This window comes from Pleurodeles waltl, chromosome 4_2 (genome assembly GCF_031143425.1).
Source record: "Pleurodeles waltl isolate 20211129_DDA chromosome 4_2, aPleWal1.hap1.20221129, whole genome shotgun sequence".
Taxonomy (NCBI): domain Eukaryota; kingdom Metazoa; phylum Chordata; class Amphibia; order Caudata; family Salamandridae; genus Pleurodeles; species Pleurodeles waltl.
In genome coordinates, this window is record NC_090443.1 from 349,910,588 (window position 1) to 349,935,381 (window position 24,794).

Below are 24,794 nucleotides of genomic sequence, written 5' to 3' on the forward strand. Positions count from 1 at the left end.
GTGAATTCCTCGTTCAACACTCCTTTACAACCATACCTTGTATTTTTAAATATAAAGACTCTGGAAGAAGTAAGTGCTACACCACCCACAAAATGCTTTAGATCTCACAAAGGGTAGGGGAAGTGAGATGGAGATATATGCAGAACCTTGGGGAAAAATAATAAACACCGAAATCTGGAATGAAACACTATATATAAAAAAGGAGTCATCACATGGAATGCCTTACCCTGCATGTCATTTCTATTAATGAAAACAGTGAGCATAGGCTCACTCATTATAATTATTGGCAGAGAATATTACACCCCAGCGCAATTATATGTGTACTACCTAGTGCTAGATGGCACTAGTCAATGTGTGGAGTTGAGCAATTCAAATGTTTCACCATCTGGCATGTCATAGATGGCTTTCATAAAGCTTTTTATGCCTGCATTGATTACTTTAAACCCACACAAGTATTAGTCAAAATACACATATGGATTGAAAGATCTCTTGTGTATGGTAAGCCTTCCTTGTTTTAGCGGATGATGGGAATGCCTCGCCTTGTTTATACTCGGAGGATTCATTACTCCGTAGTCCGTGGTGACTGCAGTGGCAGTGGTGAGTCAGGCTGGCACCTTAACTGGAAACTGGCATGAGTAAGAGCAGGGTAGGCCCGGGCAGCAAAAAAAGATAAAAATTCAAATTGAGCTGACTTGTCTGCTGCTTGGGGCCAATGAGCAAATTTCTGCTGGTTTCTCTTCTTCCACATGGGCTCAGCTTCGATCTCTTGCCAACCCTGAGCCCACATTAGCAGCACACAGCAAACTCCGAAGCGTTTTACTTCTGCTTGCAGGAGGGAGAGCAAAGTTGACGCGGGCACCAATGGAAAAGAGTGTGCACTGCTCAATAAAAACGGATCTGACTTGCTACTGTTGTGCTGGTTACTCAACAGCACACTGCAAATTCTGTCACTTTTCTCTGGGGAAAAAACTGTGGGGACGGGACTCAAGAATAAACAAAAGTAAAAAACCTCAACATGCACCACCTGCTTGCTTAACCTGGAAGACAGCTACACTGAAGTCCACCCTTGGGCCCCTGCCTTACCGCTCGCAATGACCTACAGCAGTAGATGGGTGGAATACAGAGGCCAGGGACACACCCATTCTATCAATGCCTCGAGGTCTGCCAAGCCCCAGCAGTTTAGATTAATGGCACTGCTTCCTACACCCCCTGGGCCATTACAATAATGCCCCCCCAAAAAAACTATACTTACAATGGAACACTGACTACACCCATCACTATATTGTCAGAACCCTGGTTTAAGCCTTCAGGGTGAAAAAGACCTTGACTGGCCTACACGTGTGTGAAAAGGCTAAGGATTTTCTGCCAAGCCCCTCACCTCTTACCCCTCACAACTAACAAAGTGCAGAATCAAACAGCTTTGTTCCAGAGCAACAAATGCTATTTATTGTTAGCTGTCCTGTGTTCACTTTCATCCTCCTCTTCTTTCTCCCTGAAGGTGGTGGAGTTAATCCCCTCTTACTCATTGATACTAGCCCACACGTGTTTCTTCCTTCTGAGGCCCCACCCTTCTACCAGGAGGAGCGTTGTCCATGGCGTTTGACTAAAACACATCACAAGAAGAATTTGATGAATTTCAAGAAGCTGTCCAGAGATTAGAGAAGAGATTTGGCACACTAAAGAGTATTGTTAGATGGTTCAAATTATTTTCTAGAAAACAAAAGCAGGCTGAGTCAGTAGAGTCTTACATTACTGTGTTAAGAGTTTTAGCAGCAAATTGTGAGTTTGAAAAGTTTTCTCAGCAACTTATACAAGACCAATTAGTGATCAGATATTGCAAAAAAAACATCCAAGAGAAGTTATTGTCACTCAAAAGGTTATCTCTCTCTGAAGCAACTGATACTGCATCTATGATTGTTTCTTCACAAGCTGGAGTAAAGATTTTAAGGAAAAATACAGACTAGTCAATCCTAGCAGTTAAGAGTAAATTACAAGATGGCAAAGCTTTGACTACAAAGACAAATTCAAAAGAGGTGATGGCATCTAACAACAAATGTCATGCATGCTCTCATTATGGCTCTCCCCATCATGCAACAAATTTTAAACTATATCCAGCAGTTAATAGGATATGCAATCTGTATGGCTCAGTTGGGCATTTGCAAAAGTGTGTATGAACAAAATTCAAGTGAATGAAATAACAGATTATACAGAAGGGGATGCATTACAAACCAGTTTGACAGGTCTGGTGTTGAATATAAACTCTACGGACTTTGATTCCTGTGAAAGTCCCACGGCCAACATAGTTATATGAAATAAATCGGTCAAGTTATTAATGAATTCTGGAACCAGAGTGACCCTCATCACTTTTGATACATTTGAACAGTTGTGGGAAGATGAAGTGTTTGATCCTGACATGCATCAAAAATCTGTTCAATGGTCAAATATCAATCTTATTGGTTATGTTGTATCTACAATTAATTATCAAAATGTGTGTTTCACCGGTAAAGGTGGTAGCTGGCTGAAGAATGTCGTTGAGGACCTCTTACAATATCTGACCTTAGGGGTACAGTAATGTTGAACAAACTTTGTGACTGCTACTGAGATCTGGAGCCAGGCAATCTTATTTGAACAATGGAGTGTTTAAGTATCATGGGATCCTACACAAAGTGACAAGTGAGAGATACATCATCAAAGAGGGATAAGTCTTCAATTCTTCGACTGCATGGAAAGGAGGTGCAGGGTGTGGCACTTCGATTCATCCTCTGCACAGAGCGTTGCCAATTTGTTACCAGATGATGAAATCCCAGGTGGCAGTGCTAGCCAAAGATGAAAATACCTGCTCCTTCTAGCAATTAATCTTTGTTGAAACAGCTATAGTACCACAAGTTTTTTTCTGAGGCAAAATGCCAATCTTCGAGAGGCTGGTAAAGTGGATACCCATCCCCTGAGCCAGTTCTGCCCCTATCAAGAAAAGAAAGGACCACCAAACGAGAAGCCTCAACAGGAAGCTGGGATTTGGCCTCAGCAAATGTGGAAAAACAACATAAGTCTTTCTATGGAGTTCCTTGAAGAATACTTGTTGCCACATGGGCTGTCCATGATGAATCGGAGAAGACGCAACTGTGATTTAGACTTTAAAGTAAGAAATCTCCTCAGAATGAATGGAAACAACATGCAAGAGGGTGCTGGTAGTTAAACAGAGTGGGAGTCCCTACTGCATTCAAGGGTCTCCACTTAGGTATTTGAACTAGTGGGTAAATGCAATCCAACAACAGAAAATGAGTTATTGTCAGGAAGAAAAACAAAACATCTGCCTTAAGAGGTAGCAAAATATCCAAACATGACTAACCTCTCACAGCAAATTAAGCACAATTTAGCCTTTGATGAAACTGCAACAAGCAACCACAGTAATACCGCTATCTAATACAGATGCCCCCCTTGCAACTGAAGATCTTTTTTTCAGTTTAGCAAAGACACTGGAAATAGATGGAGAATACATTTAAACCTCTAGTCTCTCTGATCTACATTTTCATCATTATCTACAACAAGCAGGTTTTTAGAAGGTTTATGCCTGGTAAGGATATCTTTGCGGTTGAACAAACAAATGTACTTTGTCAAGGGAGACGTTTGTAAAAGGAAAGTACAAAGAAGATAGCAATTAAGGCAAAAAATCTACTCTCCGGAGGCCACTGGTGCCCACTTACTTTGGAAGAAAACACCTAAATTGAAGACACAAGAATGAGGTTGAAGCTAGATTTGTCTTTCAGAAGAACAGACAAAGCCTCTGCTCTCTTTGCTAGAGGAGACTTCTTGACCAGAACAAATCCCTGACTGCGATTGTCCGCATAGATTAATAAGGCATGCACTTAATTTTTGGCTAACTTGAATGCATCTTAAGCTTTAACAATTCGGGAAAACCTGTGGTTATTACTAGTAATGCTACTTCAACTTTACAAGTCACCCATACATCACAGGATCACCCCTGAACGGATTAGCTATGCCTGTTTTAAAGGGTGACAATGAGTAAAGAGTTATGTGGGAAAGTTCGTGTTGTATTCTCCCTTTCCTTTTTAACATCCTTTAAAGTGTATCTCTACTTCATTCCTTTCTCTTGTGCCTTGTTTCCATGTTGGTATAGCCCTCCCCCTGACACCTTTGTAGTCACAATAGCACTTCCTCACAGTGTAGAATGTTGGTGAGAATGCTATCTCAAGAGGGACTTGGTGGAGAGATCGGAGACGGCGAATGCAGAAGTTTTACCTCTCAATCTTGTACTTGATTACAAGGGGGAAGCTGCTTTGAACTCACCTGAACCACGCCACCCCTGTCATCACTGCCACCGCTACCGCCAAGAGTCCAGGGCTGCCATTACCGTGCCAGCAAGTACCATCTCCCGCGTCGCCGCCCCGGGACTTCAACTCCCGGTAGCCTCAGCGGCGGCGCGCGGCTCTGACGCGGCGTCAGCGCCAGGAGGCGCCTACAAATCGCCCAGAGGCCGGCGGAGCGGGGGGGAAGCTGCTTTGAACTCACCTGAACCACGCCACCCCTGTCATCGCCGCCCCGGGACCTCAACTCCCGGTAGCCTCAGCGGCGGCGCGCGGCTCTGACGCGGCGCCAGCGCCAGGAGGCGCCTACAAATCGCCCAGAGGCCGGCGGAGCGGGGGGGAAGCTGCTTTGAACTCACCTGAACCACGCCACCCCTGTCATCGCCGCCCCGGGACCTCAACTCCCGGTAGCCTCAGCGGCGGCGCGCGGCTCTGACGCGGCGCCAGCGCCAGGAGGCGCCTACAAATCGCCCAGAGGCCGGCGGAGCGGGGGGAAGCTGCTTTGAACTCACCTGAACCACGCCACCCCTGTCATCACTGCCACCGCTACCGCCAAGAGTCCAGGGCTGCCATTACCGCGCCAGCAAGTACCATCTCCCGCGTCGCCGCCCCGGGACTTCAACTCCCGGTAGCCTCAGCGGCGGCGCGCGGCTCTGACGCGGTGCCAGCGTAGGAGGCGCCTACAAATCGCCCAGAGGCCGGCGGAGCGGGGGGGAAGCTGCTTTGAACTCACCTGAACCACGCCACCCCTGTCATCGCCGCCCCGGGACCTCAACTCCCGGTAGCCTCAGCGGCGGCGCGTGGCTCTGACGCGGCGCCAGCGCCAGGAGGCGCCTACAAATCGCCCAGAGGCCGGCGGAGCGGGGGGGAAGCTGCTTTGAACTCACCTGAACCACGCCACCCCTGTCATCTCCGCCCCGGGACCTCAACTCCCGGTAGCCTCAGCGGCGGCGCGCGGCTCTGACGCGGCGCCAGCGCCAGGAGGCGCCTACAAATCGCCCAGAGGCCGGCGGAGCGGGGGGGGAAGCTGCTTTGAACTCACCTGAACCACGCCACCCCTGTCATCGCCGCCCCGGGACCTCAACTCCCGGTAGCCTCAGCGGCGGCGCACGGCTCTGACGCGGCGCCAGCGCCAGGAGGCGCCTACAAATCGCCCAGAGGCCCGCTTCGCGGGACGCGCCGGGCAAAGCCCGGGCAAAGGGCGGGCCGTCTGTGGCCGTCCGGGGCAGGAGGAGGCAGGGCAGGGCCATGGACTATCGTCGAGGTCTTTTGATATAGAGTACCCTGGTCCTTGGGCTGACAGTAACGTAAGCAGCTAATAACATTAATGCTTGTTTTGTGTACGATATAACCGGCTGACGTGTATTGTTGTGGGGGCATTTTGATAAATAGGCAACCAGTCAATTCATTGAGGAATATTTCCACTAGATAATCGATGACTTCGCTGTTCCCATCATGTCCAAACTGAGGTCCTCTAAAATGGCTACAAATAATGACTCAAAGACCTTGGATAACTATCTTTTTAAAGTAGTTAGTAAAATTAACAAAGATAGGAGATCATCATTAAGTAGGGTTAGTCCAGAAACATCTCCCATAAGGCAGTGCTTACCCTCTACATCAATGTCTCAGAGGGTCTCGACTATTTCCAACAATGAGAACAATTTAAATATTGATGTTTCTGTGGTAGAGCAGGTTTGTTGTTCCGAACCTATTCAAGTACAGGATCGGACATTACCATTAAGGTCTCCTCTTATTCAATCTCCCACTAGGAGAGCGGTACGTGCCTGTAGGAAGGGGCCTGTCAAGAAAGCAGGGTGTCGGAAGCCAAAAAAAGCTGGCCCAACAGCTACCAATAGGGGAAATGTCCCTGAGCCCACCAATATTATTGAGGGGACTAGCCGGCACTCAAGTCAAATTGATCTTCTGGTTACAATTTTTGAATCTAAATTGGAAGTACTAATCAGTCCCCTGTTGGCCAAGGTAGAATTAGTGCTTCTTAGGGTTACTAGACTGGAAGGCCTTGTAGAATCTTGTCTGACTCGGTCCACTGTTCCACTGAGTACTCACTTAGACTCAATAGGCTCTATGGATAACCACCCAGTGGGTTCAGTTACACACTCTATAGTCAGTAATAGGGTGGAGGGCTTGGGGGCTACTGTTCAGGCCCCACCGACTGTAAGTGTACTGACTGCCTCATCCTCGTCTACATCGCCAGTAGGGTCGGCTAGTGTACAAAATACTTTTAGTCAACCACGATCAATACAAAGGAGTACTCAGGACACTATAAGAGGGACAGTCATTGATAGAAGAAGTATAACTAGGCAACATAATTCTATTAATCTCCCGCCAGAATGTGCACCATATACTGTGGTTCTAACAAATGTCCCAGAGGTTGACTTGTGCTTGAATGGTTCTGGGGTAGAAACGTATCCTGCTCTTAAAAACAAGACGCTTGCTTGGTTGAATAAGAACTGTGGATTTCCTTGTGCCCTTGCAAATGACATTTTATTTACCCGCAGAGTTAGCTGGATTGGCAATGGCCCTAAAAATAGAGGTGGAGACTGTATTATTATAAATTTTAAACACCCACAACACGTGGCAACAGTGCTTCTGAGAGCTGCAATTTTGCCAACTCTAGAAAATGCGGTTCTTGCTAGACCTCTTGGCTTTTTTTATAATCATGGGGCCAATACTCAATGTCGCTCGTTGTATGTGCAAGGGCAATGTTCAAATGAGAATGGAAGAGGTATGGATGCCTGTACCCCGAATGTAGTTGTAAATATGTCCCGGTCTCAAATTAAGGGGGAGTCAAGTCGTCATCAGCTGACTTACAGGCAGACCGTTAACACTTTACCTCTTCACAATCGGTATGCTGCCTTATCTTCTATGGAGGAAAATGATTGACTGCCAAATGTCTTGGGAAATTCTTCCCAGTTTTCAGCATCGTCCATCAAGATTGCTACATGGAACATTGCTGGTTTAAAGAGTAAGTCTGGGATAGCCGAATGGGAAAGGACACTAAAATCTTTTGACGTCATTGCTTTACAAGAGACCTGGGATCAAACGAATAGCTTTTCTTTAGATGGCTTTTGTCATTTTTGCATTCCAGCTACAAACAGTGTGGCAGGAAGACCTAAGGGGGGATTATTAAGCCTTTTTAAACTGGATATGAGAGGCACCTTAACTCAATGCCCCTCGGGTTCAGTAAATTGTCTAATTGTTGAGCTTTCCACCCAGGATAAGGGTAAGATCCTTTTTATAAATTTTTATAACTCGAATGCTAATGATTGTACCAGTCAAAACCTGGATGACTTGGATACATTTTTGTCAGTCTATAGTATAAATGTTAATACTTTTGAGTTAATATTACTAGGGGACTTTAACATACATCCATGTACCCTACCATGTATTAGGAGGGATGAGGAAGGCCCTCCCTTTTCCTCAACTGCTCATCCAGAACATACTAGGCAGGGGGATTATCTTGAGTTTTTCCTCGCTAAATGGAATTTATATGAGTCTGGCTGTGGAGACGGGAATAGTAGGTCCCCTACGTTTAAGGGCAAAGAAAATGGTACTATTATAGATTATATTTATTTGTCTTCTTTTTTGTTAAATAGTGTTGTAAATTATTGTACTGAGGTGTCAGTTTTTAGTGATCATAATCCTGTTGTACTTGTTTTTAAGAACACTGAACTGATTTCTCTCAAATTAGTCGCAGAGAGTGGGGGCTTGAACCTTAAAGTCAAAGACCAGAATCGTAGGTTGAAGTGGACAAAAATAGTCCCTGAAACCTTTTTTCAGGAGGTCTTATCTAAAGTCGAGGATGAAATCTCTATATGTCTAGCGGAAAATCCAGATCCTAAGGAGGTTATAGTAGCATTTGATCAGATTTGCTTGGAAATTAATTGTAGTCTCCAGGCTAAATCTAGCCAGAAGGCGCTAGAGGGCAATAGATGGTTTGATAAGGAATGCTCTAAAGCACATGGTGTATTACTAAAGGCATTAAAAACTATTCCTAAAGATCGATCAAAAATAGTAAATGCTAGGAAAGTGTATAAAATAACTATTCTAGAGAGGAAAAGGACTCTGAAAGATAACGCCTTGGCTCAACTCTTGGATCCAGATACCCTAAAAAACAGTGGTTTATTCTGGAAAATAATAAATCAGCCCTTTTTTTCTGATGAAACTAATACTCCTTTAGAGGCAAACATTCCAGATGAGGGCTGGATAAAACACTTTAGTCAGATATACTATAATATTGGTCCTCCTGGTGGAATTTTAGCAGATGAAGTTGGGGAAATCTCCCCTGACAAGGATGCAGTTATTTTTGCAGTTGCAGATGTTGAAAGGGCTATAGACCTAATCACAAAAAACAAAGCCCCGGGCCCAGATGGGGTACCTGGGGACGTTTTTAAAAGTTTTCCAAAATTTTGGTCTAAGGTATTATGCAAGGTTTTTAATAATCTTGCATTTGATAAAATCCCGTCTTCCTGGAAGAAATCTATAATTATACCAGTGTTTAAAAAGGGTAATAGGCAAGACCCATCTTGTTACAGGCCGATTTCACTGATTGATTCCTCAGTGAAAAGTTTAGGTCGAGTTATTTTAAATAAACTGAACGATTGGTTAACAGAGAAAGGGGTCCTAGCAGATGTGCAGTATGGTTTTAGACCTAAAAGGAGTACTATAGATCAAGGCTTGAATTTGTATTTATTAATAGAGAAATACACATTTAAAGATCAAGGTTAAAAAGTCCCAGATTATGATCATGGGTAAGGGTAATAAAAATATACTCCCCAAAATTTTTACTTGTGGGAGGCAAGAACTGTGTAGAGTAGCAATATTTCCATACTTAGGGATCACTTTCGATGAGAAAGGTTTCTGGGGCCCCCAGATAAAAAATAGAAATGTTGCCCTTGTAAAGTCGTGTCAGTGGGTGGCCCTAGTCCAGGCGAGACCTAGCAGCGTAGGTCCTCTGGTGGCTAGGGATTTGAATGTGAAATACTGTTTACCTAGCTTGTTAGTATTCACTTCTGGGCAGGGCTGCGTGAGTCCCAGATGTGCTGCAGTTGGCAGTGTGTGCCCCTCCTCATGCCTTGGTGACTAGCCATTTCACTGGCAGTGCGTAAGCCTGTTCCCTGTGTGTGAGGGTGCTGTGTACGCCAACTGTGGTATTGGTGCAGTCAGTGACCCAGTGTATCCTTTGTCTCTCTCCCCCCCTTTCTTGTTTTGTCATCCTGTCCTTATGTGCATTAGCATCATCTGGCAGAGGAGCAGAGGCACCGGCGACTGAGGGAGCTGCATCCCACAGGACCCTGGAGGCAGAGCCCACCGACGCTGAGGGCACCAGTGGGACGGAAGGCGAGGGAAGCACCACGGCAGAGACTGGAGGGGACAACACAGACTCTGATACCTCCTCCGATGGGAGCTCCCTGGTGGTGGCGGACACCTCTGTGACCACCCCAGCTGCAGGTACAACTGCCACCCCCGTACTAGCACCGCCCTCCCATTGGTCCATCAGCGTGTTGCCCGAGACCGCTCACCCAGGAGAGTGGGCATCTCCTTCGCCCCAGGCACCTCAGGCCCTGCCCCAGTGAGTCCTGCTGCCCTGCGTGAGGAGGCTATTGACCTCCTGAGATCCATCTCTGTAGGGCAATCAACCATTGTGAATGCCATGCAGGGGCTGGCAGCCCAGATGCAGCAATGCAATGCCTTCCTGGAGGGCATTCACAGTGGATTGTGGCCCAACAGAGATCGATTCAGGCTCTGGCCTCCTCTCTGATGGTAGCCACTGTCCCTGTTTCAGCCGTTCCCCCCTCCAACTTCCACTTCCCAGTCCCATACTCCTCAACCCCAACCCATCCCAAGCACACAGCCAGACGAGCATGCACACAAGACAACACCCAATAGTGGCACAGGCAAACACAAGCACCACACTTTATCCCACAGGTACTCACACAAACACCATTCAGTTGCAGACACAACAACATCCACTGTCTCCACTGTCTCCCCCTCCTCCTTCTCCTCCACCTCCCACCTAGTTACGTCTACACTCACACCTGCATGCACTACATCAAAATCCACTACCAGCATCATCACCACACCAAGCAGAACACACACCTCACTGGCAGACACCTCCACAACATCCATGCACGCGTCCCTTGTGTCCTCTCCTACTGTGTATGTCCTCCCCACCTAAAGGATACAAACACAAGCACTCAGACACCCAACAGCTATCCACCTCACAACAGCATACAGCCCATGCACCTGCACCCAAATCCAGCAGACATACACCTCCAACAACCACTCCCACATTCTCCACTCCCATCACTCCTCCCTCCTCCCGCCCCAACATCCCTAAAAAGCTTTTCCTTCCACAATTGACCTCTTCCCTACCCCTTTTCCCCCTGTCCTGCACATGTGGGCAGGGAAGCATGGACCCAGCCCTTCACCTCAGCCAAACAGTCCACGGGGCCAGTGGTGGCACCACCTACTTGTGGTGGTAGGGATTCAAGACCAACAATACTGAAGTGGAAGTAGCCTACACTAGCTGGAAGGAAGGGGAAGGAGCCTGCACCATTTGGAAAGAAGGGGAAGGAGCCTGCACCAGCTGGAAGGAAGGGGAAGGAGCCTGCACCAGCAGGCAGAGGGGGGAAGAGCCCATCCACCCCTTCCAGGAAGGGTAAGGGATCCCCAACCCATGACCAGGAGGAGAGGAGGCAATCTACACCAGCGGAAGCTGTCATCCAAAAACCACCACCACCAGCAATTGTCACAGGGTCCCCACCGCTGGCTGTGGTGTGCAGTCATCAGAGAGTGCAGGGGCTAACCAGGAGCCTCCCACAACCACCACCACCACAGTGCAGCCATCAGAGAGTGCAGGGACTGACCAGGAGCCTCCCACATCCACCACCACAGTGCAGCCGTCAAAGAGTGCAGGGGCTGAGTAGGAGCCTCCCACATCCACCACCACAGGTCAGCCATCACTGCCGGCGGACGCCATGTGGTCCAGCCTCCAGGGGCTACTGTGTAGCCTGCTCCCTCCAGAACCAGTGGGGAAGACACCCACTTGAGAGACTGTGGCCTTGCACTCGCCAGGACAATGCCCAGGGCATGTTGCCCCCTCCAGAACCAGTGGGGAAGACACCCACTTGAGAGACTGTGGCTTTGCACTCCCCAGGACAATGCACAGGGCATGTTGCCCGCTCCAGAACCAGTGGGCTTGTTGCCGCATCTGGCTGAGGTGCCTCCCTCTCCCCCTGCGGTGCTTGCCTATTTGACAACTGATGCCCCTGCAGTGTTCTATCCCGATTGGTGCAGGATTTGAGTGGGGCCTTGGACTGTGCCCTGTGGCCATGTGGCCCCTTTGAACTATGGACTAGGCAGTGTCCCTTTTTTGTACATATCTGTTTGTTGGCCAAATCGGATTGTTGATTTTATTGTTGGACTGATTACAATCACTTTTGTCAACTCCTGTTGTACTTGCATTATTCTGCAGTTTTTCAGGGTCAAATTGTTTTTGTAACATATCTGGTTGTGTGTATGGCGTGTGTGTGTAGGGTGTGTGTTGTGCGTGTATCAATCAATCAATCAATCAAGAAATTTGTATAGCGCGCTACTCACCTGGAGGGTCTCAAGGCGCTGGGGGAGGGGGGACCGCTACTGCTCGAACAGCCAGGTCTTGAGTTGCTTCCTGAAGGAGAGGTGGTCTTGGGTCAGACGGAGGTGGATGGGGAGGGAGTTCCAAGTCTTGGCTGCCAGGTAGGAGAAGGATCTTCCTTCCATGGTGGCTTTTCTAATGCGTGGCACGGCGGCGAGGGCGTGGCTGGTCGATCGTAGCTGGCGGGTGGGAGTGTAGAAGGTCAGGCGGTTGTTGAGGTACCCGGGGCCCAGGTCGTGGAGGGCCTTGTGTGCGTGGGTGAGGAGGCGGAACGTGATTCTCTTGCTGACGGGGAGCCAGTGCAAGTCTCTCAGGTGTCCGGAGATGTGGCTGTGTCGGGGGATGTCAAGGATGAGGCGTGCGGAGGCGTTCTTGATGCGCTGGAGTCTTTTCTGTAGTTTGGCCGTGGTTCCAGTGTAGAGGGTGTTATCGTAGTCCAGTCGGCTGGTGACGAGTGCCTGGGTGACCGTCTTCCTGGTTTCGGTGGGGATCCATCGGAAGATCTTTCGGAGCATGCGTAGGATGTTGAAGCATGATGATGAGACGGCGTTGACTTGTCTGGTCATCGAGAGGGAGGAGTCCAGGATGAAGCCCAGGTTGCGTGCGTGGTCCGTTGGTTTGGGAGCGCTGCCCAGGGCAGGGGGCCACCAGGAGTCATCCCAGGCAGAGGGTGATGATCCAAGGATGAGGACTTCCGTCTTGTCTGAGTTCAGTTTCAGGCGGCTGTTCATCATCCACTCGGCTACGTCTTTCATCCCTTCGTGCAGGTTGGTTCTGGCGGTGGCTGGGTCGTTGGTGAGGGAGAGGATCAGCTGGGTGTCGTCGGCGTAGGAGATGATGTTGAGGTTGTGATGGCGTGCGATGGCTGCGAGGGGGCTCATGTAGACGTTGAAGAGGGTGGGGCTGAGTGATGATCCTTGTGGTACGCCGCAGATGACTTCGGTGGCCTCGGATCTGAACGGGGGAGGCGGACTCTCTGGGTTCTTCCGGCGAGGAACGAGATGATCCACTCTAGTGCCTTCTCTTGGATTCCGATGTTGCTGAGGCGCTGCACGAGGGTGCGGTGGCAGACAGTGTTGAACGCTGCGGAGAGGTCCAGGAGGATGAGGGCCGCTGTTTCCCCGTTGTCGAGCAGGGTTCGGATGTCGTCAGTGGCTGCGATGAGGGCGGTCTCGGTGCTGTGGTTGGCTCGGAAGCCGGACTGCGAGTGGTCGAGGGATCTATTAGTCTCGAGGAAGGCGGCTAGCTGTCTGTTGACGGTCTTCTCGATGACTTTGGCAGGAAACGGGAGGAGCGAGATGGGGCGGTAGTTCTTGAGGTCGGTAGGGTCTGCTGATGGTTTCTTCAGGAGGGCGCTGAGTTCGGCATGCTTCCAGCTCTCCGGGAAGGTAGCGGTGTTGAAGGAGCAATTGATGATGTCCCGGAGATGGGGTGCGATGACGGAGTCGGCCTTGTTGAAGACGTGGTGGGGGCATGGGTCGGTTGGTGATCCGGAATGGATGGTGTTCATCGTATGGATGGTGTCTTCGGTGCTGACCGGGGTCCAGGCGCGGAGGGTGGTGTTGGGGGGCGTCGGTGTGGTGGTTGGGTGCGTGGTCTGTGCGCCGAAGCTGTTGTGTATGCCGGCGATCTTGCGGTGAAAGAACGAGGCGAGTGAGTCGCAGAGGTCTTGTGAGGGGGTGATGTCGTTGTTTCCGGCGCTGGGGTTGGAGAGCTCTTTGACGATGCTGAAGAGTTCCTTGCTGTTGTGTGCGTTGTTGTCTAGTCGTTCTTTGAATGCTGTCTTCTTGGTGGTGTGGATCAGCTGGTGGTGTTTGCGGGAGGCGTGCTTGAGGGCGGTCATGTTGTCTGTAGTCGGGTTTTTTCGCCAGGCTTTTTCGAGGGTGCGGCAGTTCTTCTTGGAGTTCTTGAGGTTGTTGTGTCACTCTCTTTTCCCCCCACCCTCCCTTATGTGCTAGGTGGCTGTACTCACTGTTCTCGTCTTCACGGGTGTTGGTGATCCAGATGAAGCATAATTTAGAAGATCATCAGGAATACTTGCGTTTCGGGTTCCATGGTGGCGTGGTTCTTCAATGTGTCTCCAATGGTGACTCTTTTGACTTTTGTGCTCTGTTTCCGCCAGGCTTTTGATGGCATTGGAACTGCCCCGGAAAAGGTGGCGGATTATAGTGTCATAATATGGTGGGCGGAACTTTGTCCTCCGCCTGGCTGTGGGCGGCTTCCGCAGTGGTTGCTGTTGTTTCCGCCCTGACAGTCGGTGTGGAACATTGGCTGTCTGTGGGAGTTATCACCACCGTGGTCATAATTTGGCAGTACTTAACACCAGCTCGTTGGCGGTATATACCGCCACTTTATTACCCACTGCTAGGGTCGGAATGAGGGCCTAAGGCTCTTATACTTTTTAAATTCATAACTTGACTTGTTTATGTCGGATTTTCATTGTATTGGTCTTGTTTTGTTTAGATAAATATTACCTATTTTTCCAAACCTGTGTGTGTGTCATTTTGTAGTGGGTTCACTGGGTTACTGTGCGTGTTTGTACAAATACCTGACACATTGCTTCGGAAGTTAAGCCTGCCTGCTAGTGCCAAGCTACCAGGGGGTTGAGCAGGGGTTAACTGAGGGTGATTCTCCTTTACCCTGACTAGAGTGAGGGTCCTTGTTTGGACAGGGGTAACTTGACTGCCAACCAAAGACCTCATTTCTAACAGCCGGTCTAAATAAATACCAGCTTTAACCAATGCCTCCCTACAACTACCAAGGCTGGGCAAATAAACAAAAGATGGGAAGCCAACAGTATTTTATAATCAGACAACCAACATTAACCCTTGACATTATAAAATGTTGCCACAGATTTACTAAACTCACCCAATGAAAACTGAAGAAACCTTCATCTGGGTAATTTAATTTATGTCTCTCTATAATTGAGAGCAATTTGCACAATCTGATCAGACCTTCAATGGGTATGTAGTTATCTAGTGTGTTCCATGGTGATTTGTTGTTAGAAAATACAGATAACCTGGTATTATTGATCTAGAGTTTGGCAGAAAGGTACTCCATCACAAACCAGACCGATATTCTGTTTACCTTATTATAAGTGCCTTTGCATATAATACACTTGTAATTAGGTGGACAGGAAGGGTGCCTTGTTTGTGATGGAGTAACCTGTCTGCCAAACTTTAAATCAGGGTCTTTGTCTGAAGATTCCCTTTCTCTGTCTTTTTGATTACATGCCACACACAAATCTAGGTTCATATCTAAATTCTGCAAACGTGTCTCCAGATGAGCTGCCCATGTGCTGGATGATTACTCATTTCAAGATGGACTTCCTATCAGAGTATCAGAGTAGCGATTTTAAAGAATCAGGGCACTTAAGTATCAAAGGCTTTTACCCAGTCGTGTCTGTGGAGTAATTTGTTGATACAGAAAAGCCAAACATTGGTCTTGCAAATCCTGTAATTAGCACAATCTAATAAACAAGGACTCTTGAGCGGATGAATGATTTGTGAAGTTGACTTCAAGGTGGATCTATACTTGTATTGATCAGGAAGGGAGGTCAAACAGTACTCAAAACGTAAAGCATTGCTTCAAATCTAACCAGTTTGATAGTTGGCCTGTAAATGCCAAAGCGGCACACATTGGGGTTGTCAGTAATTTGACTTTAATAATGGCAAAAACCAATGCAACACAAGAGCTTGGGAGCTTAAAATACAATCTTTATAATGTAAAGTTCAGAGTAAAGGTTTTAACTTCTTGACTGATTACATTTGTTTCTTACACACTCATCCAGCAACATACTGAAATAATTACAGATGTAGTATTGGTCTATTACCACTTTACCCCACTACAACCAAAGGACATTATCTTTGTTTCAGTTTACCAAAAGCCTATTTATTTATTCAAAAGTTTTCGAAAGCTATACAACTGAACGAACTATTACAAGTAACATTGAAGAACTCGTAAACATTTGGTGCAGTAAACAAAAAGTAACAATCAAGGAGCTACAATGTTCAGTGGTCTATATATTATGGAGATATAATCTAAATAGATTAGTCAATAGAAAGACAGTAGGATCTGGTTCAGTCACAGGTCCCTTAGAAGAGAGTTTCATAATGAGTGGCAGCCCCTGAGAATGATTGATAAGTGACATGGGGTAGTCTACAATGGAGGCTTTCTAGGAAGAGTGTACCCTTGCTTCGAAGGCTTTGTGTGCCACCAAAGCTTTAAGAAGGGCTAAGAAGTACTGAGTTGTGTTTAGATGTAAAGCCTTGCGTGTGAGACATCCCAGTTTGAACTTAGAAAGTGCCTCAATAGTAAGCCAATGTAAAGTAGCGAGGGTGGAGTATATGTGATAATATTTTTTGAAGGGAAGATTATTTTTGTGGTGGCATAGCAGGTGGCTTTCAGTGGACTGAATGCGGATTGTGGTCATTTAGGCCCGTATTTATACTCCGTTTGCGCCGAATTTGCGTTGTTTTTTTCGACGCAAATTCGACGCAAAACCAACGCCAACTAACGCCATATTTATACTATGGCGTTAGACGCTTCGGGCGCCAAAGTGCCCGGAGTGTGCGTCATTTTTTAGCGTGAACCCCTTCCTTGCGTTAATGAGATTCAAGGGAGGCGTTCCCGTCTTAAAAAATGACTCCCAGGCCTTTACGTGGTATTTATACTCCCGGGCAAAAGAGACGCCCGGGAGTGGGCGTGGCTAAAAACGGCGCATTTGCGCCGCTTTTTAACGCCTGGGTCAGGCATGGCGTTAAGGGACAAGTGGGCTCAAAATGAGCCCAGAGTGCCCTCCCCTGCCCCCAGGGACCCCCCCTGCCACCCTTGCCCACCCCAGGAGGACACCCAAGGCTGGAGGGACCCACCCCAGGGACATTCAGGTAAGTTCAGGTAAGTATTTTTTTTTTTTTTTTAATAATTTTTTTTGGCATAGGGGGGCCTGATTTGTGCCCCCCTACATGCCACTATGCCCAATGACCATGCCCAGGGGACAGAAGTCCCCTGGGCATGGCCATTGGGCAAGGGGGCATGACTCCTATCTTTACAATGATAGGAGTCATGTTGATGGGGGATGGGCGTCGTTAAAAAATGGCGCAAGTCGGGTTAAGACGATTTTTTTGCCTCAACCTGACTTGCCCCATTTTAAGACGCCCTAACGTCATTTTTGCCCAACGCCGGCGCTGCCTGGTCTACGTGGTTTTTTTCCACGCACACCAGGCAGCGCCGGTCTGCTTGCGCCGGCTAACGCCATTCCATAGATACGGCGCCCGCATGGCGCTTCAGAATGGCGTTAGACGGCGCAAAATTTTTTGACGCTAAACTGCGTTAGCGCAGTTTAGCGTCAAAAAGTATAAATATGGGCCTTAATTTCCATGGTTTAGTCTGGACACAATCAATGCATGAGATGGATTTGAGTTGAAATGATGTCAGAAATTGTTAAATTTTCTTTAGAACCTATAGGTGATTGTTTGATGCTTTTGAGGCTCTATTTATATGAGGTGTCATAGAGAGCCGTATCAAGAGTAAAATCCAGTGACACCACTATGGGGGGGGGGAGAACAGGTAAGAAGTCTGCAGATGTTATACTACCCCAGTGCAATCAGCGGTCTACGTCTAAACCGTAGCAAGATAAAGAAAGATAATGTTATCAGCAGAAAGATGCAGAGAACCAAGTCTAAGTGGGATAAATGTGTCTTTCTGAAGTTCATTCCCAAGGTCTGCTGCAAAACAACTATAAAGCAGGGATGCTAAACTGCTCCAAATCCTGGTTATTGTATATGCTGTCTGTAACTGCTTCATTAGAACCCACCTTCCCACAAACCAACACATTTGTGTACATGCTTTGAAAAGTGCAAAGGTTTGGTGAATACTCCAATGTGCTAATTTTCTCTATGTCAGGGCCCTGTCCACGCACCGTTAAATGCTGCCCTGCTATCAGGATAGCATACATATAATTTCCTGTGTTTTCTATTTATAGGTTGAAACCCACCAGACAGCATAGCTGTCTGTTGCTGAAGACTTCTTGGGGACATTCTGAAATCTGACCTAAGAGTGCATTCGGCCCATCGCTTATCATTGGCTTTGTGGTTTGTATCTCACATTCAATTGCTTTCTATTTGCTGGCTTTATTTATTTCAGGCTGTTCAGCATGTCTATAATCCCGTCCGTGCTCGCTTTTGGTAAAAAGGTCTTTTTTGACATTATCTTGTCAGATTTGATGTGAATTCAAAGACAGAGGTCAAATGTCAGGCTCTGTTCATCCAAGGGAGTTTGGTGATTACTTTTCTTTCTCTGGCTTCAAAGTGAGAGGATATATCCAACAATCTGGGGGTGTGAAAGGAAAGGCTTTTTTTTCTTGCACACAACAAAATTATTAATGCCTGTAAATGAACGGTGGACATATTAGGTAACCACAAATGAAGGACTTTTTTGTAATTTTGAAGTGTGCTAGAAACAAATATTTTAATACACTTTAACCAAAACCGTATGTTCATGCAAATGTAATGGTCATTTTAATTGAAAATGTGTTGTCTGCAATGGCAGTGCACTACCACACCATGCATACTCTACTCCACGCCCCTCCACTATATGCCAATCCACTCTACGCCACACAATTCCAAAACACTCTACTCTACACCAATCTACTTCACTATATGCCACATTACTCTATGCCACTCTTCTACACTCGTCATGCCACTCTGACACTATAAGATACCCTAGTGCACTTTATGCCACTTTACCCTCCAACAGTCTGCTCCACTTTATGCCACTCTATGACACTCCACTCTGTCCCTCTTCACTCTACTCTACACCACTCTAGGCCACTCTACAATACTCTGGTGGATGCCAATCCACTCTATGACACTCCACGCCACTCCACTCTGCGCCAGTCTATGCCACTCCACAAAACGCAATGCCACCCTACAACACTCCACTCCAAGACACTCTGGGGGTCATTCTGACTCCCGCCGGGCGCGGTCACCACGCACCCGGCGGGAGCCACCAAAATACCGTACCGCGGTCGGAAGACCGCAGTGGGTATTTTGAGGTTTCCCCTGGGCTGGCGGGCGGCCTCCAAAAGGCCGCCCGCCAGCCCAGGGGAAACCGTCCTTCCCACGATGAAGCCGGCTCGTAATCGAGCCGGCGGAGTGGGAAGGTGCGACGGGTGCTGTTGCACCCGTCGCGTATTTCACTGTCTGCCAAGCAGACAGTGAAATACTCGTAGGGGCCCCCAGGGGCCCCGCGACCCCCCCTACCGCCATCCGGTTCCCGGCGGGCGGACCGCCGGGAACTGGATGGCGGTAGGGGGGGTCGGAATCCCCTCGGCGGCGCAGCTAGCTGCGCCGCTTTGGAGGATTCAAAGGGGCGGCGGTACACTGGCGGGAGACCGCCAGTGTTGCCGGTCTGACCGCGGCTTTACCGCCGCGGTCAGAATGCCCTGCGGGGCACCGCCGGCCTGTCGGCAGTGCTCCCGCCGACCCTGGCCCCGGCGGTCTAAGACCGCCGGGGTCAGAATGACCCCCCCTATGCCATTCTACGCCACTCCACTCTACTACACTCGATAATATTTTTTTCCACTCTAGGCCACTCCATGGTACATCACTACACTCTATGACACTCTATTCCACTCTATGCTATGCCACTCCACTCTACGGAACTCTACTCTTTGCCACTATACTCTACTCCACTCTATGACACTTTACTCCACTCTATGCTAAGCCACTCTATGACACTCCATTTTATGTCACGCCAATCTACGGCACTCTTCTCCCCTCTATGTCACTGTACGCCACTCCACTTTATGCCATTCCACTATATACCACTCTATGCCACTTAACCCTAAGCCACTCTATGCCACTCCCCTCTACACCTCTCCACTCTAAGACACTCCACACCACTCTATGCCCTCTACTCTATGCTCCTCTTCCACTCTCTGACCCTCCATTCTATGACCCTCTAAAACAATGTACAACACCATCCACTCCACTCTTCTCCACTCTGCAACTCTAAGCCATGCTACACCACTTTATTCCACCCTACTCCATGACACATCGCTCCACTTTGACACTTTACTTTATGCCACTCCACTCTACGCCACTCTACTCTATGCCACTCTACTTCACTATACACCACTCTACTCCACTCTATGACTCTTCACTCCCTGGCACTCTCCTCTATGCCACTAACATTTAGCTATGCTGAACAGCAGTCAGGCTAGTGTATAACATGGCTAAAACACAATGGCAAAAGCCCATAGCTTTTGCATAGACGAGACCTATTGACTTTGCTAATGCTTGTTTATAAGGTTAACTGGTTTCTACTAATTAGGGAAGGAATTCAATGTTCCTATTTTTAGTTCCTGGATTTTCTAGCTACGTTAACATCAGGCACTCACTATACTTACAGACACCACTTAATACGGATCAGAATAGCTGAAATGCCATTTTGTATAAAACTGATGCAGAAATGGTTGGTTTCTTTTTAGGTTAGGAAGAAGTAAGCATCTTTGCAGCTGTGCAGTGAGATTTAACCTAGACATTCATTCACTAAGGTTATTCTGCTCAATGACTGGTTAGGAAGTTGATTTTGATGTATCTGAGGAATTGTTTTGGACCATTATTGATTATTTTTTCTGTCTAAAAAAGAAACTGTCCTGTCCAAGCAATGTAATTATATTGTTGGTTTTCTTCTTAATTTAAAAACAGTTTAATCTGGTAACAAAAAGTAAGCCAAATCTTCACAAATATAGTGGTAATATGTATGCACTAACCTGCACAAGATTTGTGAGTAATTCACCTCTATTTCTGCAACAACAAGAAGAAGGTGATCCAACAAGGTGATCAGTGGAGTATCAAGAACATGGAGGGGGACCCCCACCAGACTCACTCAGGCCAGGGGCTGGGCTGAGGGGGCCCCTCTGGAGCTCGGAGGTCCCCCGGCACCGTGGGGGCTGCAGGGGCCTTTGTTACACCCCAGAAGCTGATGGATAGAATGCTTACATTAATCTCAGCCACTGGCAATTACTCGGGCTACATCTCAATCCATCATTTTCCATCCACCGTGCCACCTACGTTTGGACCCACCCATATGCAAATCAGCCTTGGCCCTGCTCCATTTGGAACAGTCCAGCCCGAACTGCCAGACCAGGCCTCCCTGAACTAGAAAACAAACAATCCAGGACCAGATTCAGGCACCGGACCCACATCTGGGCATACCCATCATATTTAGGGCAGCAACAACAACGTGATGAATGGAATGCTTGAATTACTCTTAGCCACTAGCTATTGCTCGGGACGCATCCGAATCATGGAGGATGTCTGATAAGTAGGCAACTTCAGCTAGGATGATTCAACTGTAAGCGACTTGACTGGAGCATTGCAATTTTTTGGCAGATCGTCTGTTATCTTTCTCTAAACCAGAGCTCTAAATGGGTAATTTAGCCAAATCAAAGTGGTTATGGATAATAAAACAAACACCAGGTCTAAGGCACCAGCAATGTGTGCAGTGATTCTGGCATTCTGCAATTAAAAGGCAGTGCAATGAGACCCCACATGTGAGCCACTCCACTCCACTTAACTTTCAGGAGTCTGCTCTTCCCTGATATGTCTAGGAGAGTGAGGATGGACAGAGGGCCTGCCACTTTTTGGAACCAGTTACCATTGTTTCTATTCTCCTTCCGGTGTGAGTTACTCTATCCCTTCCGGCTTTCAATGAGAAAGTTTCAGGGTTTGAAAGTGACATAGGGATTTAAGAATTCCCCAAGAAAGGGTAGAGCAATGGGCTGTGTAGGTCAACGCGACCATTATTGCTCAAATGAGATTACCTACTGAATTTGTTTCACTAAGCTGGGAGAACGTCATTTTAACACACAGGTATACTTTAAAACAACCTTTGTTTATATCTGCCGTTAATATATAGATGCTTGATTATTATTTGAATTAAAAATACATTTTAAACTACTGATTTAATCTGGTTACTAGCTCCCATTTTATAATTTATATATATATATATATATATATATATACACATATTTGTTTTAATTTAATATTTTTGTCTGCAGAGCCAGAGAGCGCATATTTTCTAGTATTAACACAAACATTTACTGTAGGATGTTTGTGACTGTTTGATCCACGGCGCCCGACCGCATTGATCACTGTAGACAGATTAAAAATTAACAGGACGACAAAAGAGACACGGAGGCCCGTATTTATACTTTTTGACGCTAAACTGCGCTAACGCAGTTTAGCGTCAAAAATTTTTGCGCCGGCTAACGCCATTCTGAAGCACCATGCGGGCGGCATATTTATTGAATGGCGTTAGCCGGCGCAAGCAGACCGGCGCTGCCTGGTGTGCGTGGAAAAAAACCACGTACACCAGGCAGCGCCGGCGTCGGGAAAAATGGCGTTAGGGCGTCTTAAAAACGGTGCAAGTCAGGTTGACGCAAAAAATCGCCTCCACCCGATTTGCGCCATTTTTAACGACGCCCAGACGCCATTTACATGACTCCTGTCTTAGTAAAGACAGGAGTCATGCCCCCTTGCCCAATGGCCATGCACAGGGGACTTATGTCCCCTGGGCATGGTCATTGGGCATTGAGGCATGTAGGGGGGCACAAATCAGGCCGCCCTATGCCAAAAAAAAAAGATAAAAAAATACATACTTACCTGGACTTACCTGAATGTCCCTGGGGTGGGTCCCTCCATCCTTGGGTGTCCTCCTGGGGTGGGCAAGGGTGGCAGGGGGGGTCCCTGGGGGCATGGGAGGGCAGCTGTGGGCTCATTTTGAGCCCACAGGTTCCTTAACGCCTGCCCTGACCCAGGCGTTAAAAAGAGGCGCAAATGCGGGGTTTTTTGCCCCGCCCACTTCCGGGCGTGATTTTTGCCCGGGAGTATAAATACGACGCATTTGCGGCGCAGTCATTTTTTGGGACGGGAACGCCTACCTTGCATCTCATTAACGCAAGGAAGGCGTTCACGCAAAAAAATGACGCTCTTTACTCATACTTTGGCTCTAGACGCGTCTAACGCCAAAGTATAAATATGGCGTTAGTTTTGCGCCGAATTTGCGTAGAAAAAACCGACGCAAATTTGGCGCAAACGGAGTATAAATATGCCCCGGAGTTTCACGTATTTCAGGAGCTTCTAAGAGAACACATCTTCCCTCTGGGGGGCGTCTCCACTGCTCCTGTAGGAACTGGGTGTAGGGGATTCCATTTCCGGTGCATACAGTAGTTGTGTTTCCTCGGCTCTGTCTGGACAAGAAAGCTAAACTAATTTCTAAAAGAGAATTATCGTTATTGATTGATGTTTATTTAAATTGTGTTTTAATTGTTTTAAATATAACAATAACAATAAGCGACATTCGGCGACTGAGAATTCACCAATTAATACTTACATGTGTTTACTTTCCACATTTAATTGTTTGATGGTGATAGGAATTATATCTTCCTGGGTTTAGGGCTTACCTCAGTAAACAGTTACAGGGCCAGAATTGAGCTGTATTATGTGAGGAAGGTGCCATGCAGATAATAAAATAGATTGAATGGTGTTGATTTAATGCAGGGTAAAATTTTGTGCAGGTGAAACTAGCCCTTATTAGCTGCAGTCAGAAGGTAGTATGTTGAATGTTGAAGTGATAGAAAAGGAAAAAGTCAGGCCTCTGATTGATTATGTATTGAAAATGCATGATGCAGCAAGTGTGTGGAAGGGGCATTTGATTTGGCATGGCATTACATGACCATGTCAAGCACGCTGTGCCTCTGACAGTGAGACCAGGACTGGGACTGGGACTGGGACTTCAGACATCCCAGTTTTAGCATGTAGCCTTTACAATAGGCCCACAAACAACCACGAATGCCCATGTTCTATATAGAGGATTACTCCAGGTAATTATGGACCCTGCTAAGTGAGGGTGGGGTCCTTATCTGAAGGCCTTCGACTGGAACAATCCTTAGCCTAAGACAATTTGGCAACTTTAGAAATCTGCTGAAGACCATTTGTTGAAGGTCCTATCATCGTACCACTACGGAAGCTCAGAGAAGTAATCATGAGAGGAGATTATTTGCATAGGACTGCCCCTTTCGCAATCCTTTGATTATGCTGCAGTTGACATATAACATTATTAGAGGGCAGCAGCATCAACATAAATCCAAAGAGAGGCTTTAAATTTGCTTGCTGAACTAGCTCTTGTTGGTTTTTGTTGAGCCTGTAGAATGGAGGAATGGAATGACTGAGTGAATGAATATCGAGGAATGATTGGACTGTATTTGTGGTGAAGGGGTTGCAGGATTTGGAAGGAAAACTGCAAGAAAAAAGTGATTAATGCACAGATGCTTCCTGAGAGATTGAGTGTGTCATCTGTTGGGCTTGGGAATTGAACCCTGCTTGCCTGGGAGGAAGGCAGAAACGTACCCACTGGACCAGACAAGCTTCCCTGTATGTATCTTGTCAAATCTTCCCTATATCATGGCTATGATGTGTCCTGTGCACTGGCAGCCATTAGCAATGTCACCACGGCCTGTCAGATGCTGATAGGGTCTCTTGCCAACTGAAACACATGAAGAGCCTATAGCTCAGAGGCACAGTTTAGTTCCTTTGGTGCAGGAAGCTACCTCTGGACAGGGGTTTGAATCCAGCCACTGCCATTGAAGTATGTTTACATGGAAAAAAATCCAGTATTTGATATTTTGCACGCAAAAAGATTATTTTTACTTAAAAAAAATACAGGAACAATTTAAGTCATTTTTTGATTGCATTAGTTGGGCACATTTACAAATCTTGCCACCCCCACCACCACCTGCCACC